We start from the raw sequence: 2,909 nt of genomic DNA on the forward strand, positions 1-2,909 counted from the left end.
TTAACATAAACAAGATAACAACATTAGAAAAAATAATGGCACTAAAGACTGACAAATCCCCAGGACCTGATGGTTTCCACACTAGGGTTTTAATGGAAGTAGGTGAGGAAATTGCCTATGCTTTAGCCATAATCTTCGAAAGCTATCTCAATTCAGGAATTGTCTCTTTAGATTGGAAAATTGCAAATGTAGCTCCATTATTTAAGAAAGAGGTGAGAGAGAGAAACCAGGAAATTATAGACCTGTTAGTCTAACATCTGTTGTGGGGAAGTTATTGGAATCTATAATTAAAAACAGAGAAATTTGAGCTGATTAGAGAGAGCCAACATGGATTTGTAAAGAGTAGGTCATGTCTAATGAACCTAATTAATTTTTTTCAGTAAGTACCTAAAGTAGTAGACAGGGAAATATCTATGGATGTAGTTTATATGGACTTCCAGAAGGCATTTGATAAGGTTCCACATAAGAGACCGTTAGTTAAAACTAAAGCTCATGGAATTGAAGGCAAATTATTGACCTGGTTAGGAGATTGGTGCTGTATCAGCCTGCACATTATCAATTGGGAATTTCAAGCTGCTTTTAGCCATTCTTGGATGGGAAAGGATAAGATGCAACCAAACATATCTCACAAACAAAAACACACCAAGTAAAAGAAAATTAAAACTACAAATGATGGAAATCAGAAATAAAAACAGAAAACGCTGGAAATTCGCAGCAGATTAGTCAGCATCTGTAAAGGGCACGGTTGGGTTACGATTTGGGGTAGGGGAGAGGGCCCTACATCAGAACAAAGGCCGCGCTTTCTGCTTCTGCGCTGGCCACCCCTCAATTTTCCGCCCATTGGGGTCGATCTTGAGTGCCTTTGGCAGGCATTTACGGGGCAGTAATGGCCACAAAAAGCAGTAGATGCTAGCTCAATTAATAATTTTAAATCTGAGATCAATAAATTTTTGCTAGCCCAGGGTATTAAGGGATATGGAGCCAAGGTGGGTGGATGGAGTTAGGATACAGATCCACCATGATCTCAATGAATGCCGGAACAGGCTCGAGGGGCTGAATGGCCTATTCCTGTTGCTATGTTCCTATTACTGTTACTTGCCAGCCCAAGCCCGGATGTTGTCCAGGTCCTGCCTTAATCTGGCATGGGCTGCTTCATTATTGGAGGATTGTGAATGGAGCTAAACACTGGAATTTTCAGCAAACAGCCCCACTCCCGACATTATGACAGGAGGAAAGTCATTGAGGAAATATCTGAGGATGGTTGGGCCTAGGACGCTGCCCTGAGGAATTCCTGCAGCAACGTCCTGCAGCTGCGATGATTAGCCTCCAACAATCACAAACATCTTCCTTTGTCTCAGTATGATTCTAGTCATTGGAGCATTTTCCCCGTGATCTACAGTGACTGCAGTTTTGCCAGGGCTCCTTGGTGCCATATTCAGTTGAATGGTACCTTGATGTTGAGAGCAGCTACTCTCCCATCTAACCTGGCATTCAGCTCTTACGTCCATGTCTAAATCAAGGCTGCATGAGATTTGGTGGTTCTGACATAGCCTGAACTGAACATCGCCAAGCAGTTTATTGATGATCAAGTGTTGCCTGATGGAACAATTGATGACTCGTTCCAAAAGTAGAGCATGAAAGCTGGCAGCCAAGTGTATTTTATTGTCCTGGTTCTTCTTTCGTTATCTTTGTGAGCCAGAAGTCTCAACCTTGATATATAATTATTATACCACTGATGCACAGAACAGGACCATGGTATAAATCTGACTCCTTACCCCCTTATGTATCTTAACACAGCCATAAACTCGTTAATATATTTCCAAGTACGCACGTCAAGTATGAGATCTGGCCCGCTAGCCACACATAGCAGGAAATCACAAGGAAGCTATAATTTCCAACAATGTTGTCTATACGTATATTCATTAAATCATTCACTCTCCTTCCAATAGCAACATCTATGGAGGTTTGCAGTGGGAAACATACCGCTTTGCCAGTAATTGAGAAGGAAAGATACAAGACTTCTGGAAATCCCAAGACACCTTTAACAGCTAATAGGCCTTGCTTGTTGTAATTGAGAAGCAAGCAATGAGAATGTTTAATTTCCCTCATTTCCACCCTAGTCTATTAATGCCTGAGCTGTTCTTCCAGTTTCCCAAGATGGTTTAATTTTGATCATTTCAAGTCGTGCTGTATGTGAGTTCATTCAGATTTTCACATTTCCCTCAATATGAGAGAGCTCAAAGCACAGAGAGTAAACAGCTAAACAGAGTGAATTGCAAAACAGAGTGAGGACATTAAACAGGAATTTGGAGAGAGTGGAATTAGCTGCAGAGAAGGAGGTGCCAAGTAATTTAAACCAAGGGACAACAGTAAATAATATATAAATAAATAAATAAATAATCAGAGTAATTAATTAAATCTAAAGGGATAACATTAACTAAGTAGAGGATACTAACATTAAAGGGATCTGAGACCCGTTGTCCTGGATAACCACATGTGCAGGAAGTGCATCCAGCAGGGTTTCTGAGCTTGAGGAGTGGCTGGAGTTACTGCAGGGCATACGGGAGGCTGAGAATTTCCTGGACTGCACGTTCTAGGAGGTAAGCATCCTGCAGCCACAGAGAGTTCAGGAGGAATAGTGTGAGGGTGCCCATCCGGCAGGGTAGGAAGAGGCAGGCAGTGCAGAAATCCTCCAGGAGTTTGTCACCATTAAAGCAGTTTTCAGCACTGAGTACCGGTGAGGATGACGATGCCTCGGGGGAGTGCAGTCTAGAGCACATCGATGGACCCGTGGGACAAATGACTGCACAGGGAGGCACAGCGAAGTGTAGAAATGCAGTTTTGATAGTTGGGGATAGACAGGTGTTTCTGCAACCACCGACTTGAGTCTCGTATGGTCTGTTGCCTCC

Source organism: Heptranchias perlo, chromosome 3 (assembly GCF_035084215.1).
Source record: "Heptranchias perlo isolate sHepPer1 chromosome 3, sHepPer1.hap1, whole genome shotgun sequence".
Taxonomy (NCBI): Eukaryota; Metazoa; Chordata; class Chondrichthyes; order Hexanchiformes; family Hexanchidae; genus Heptranchias; species Heptranchias perlo.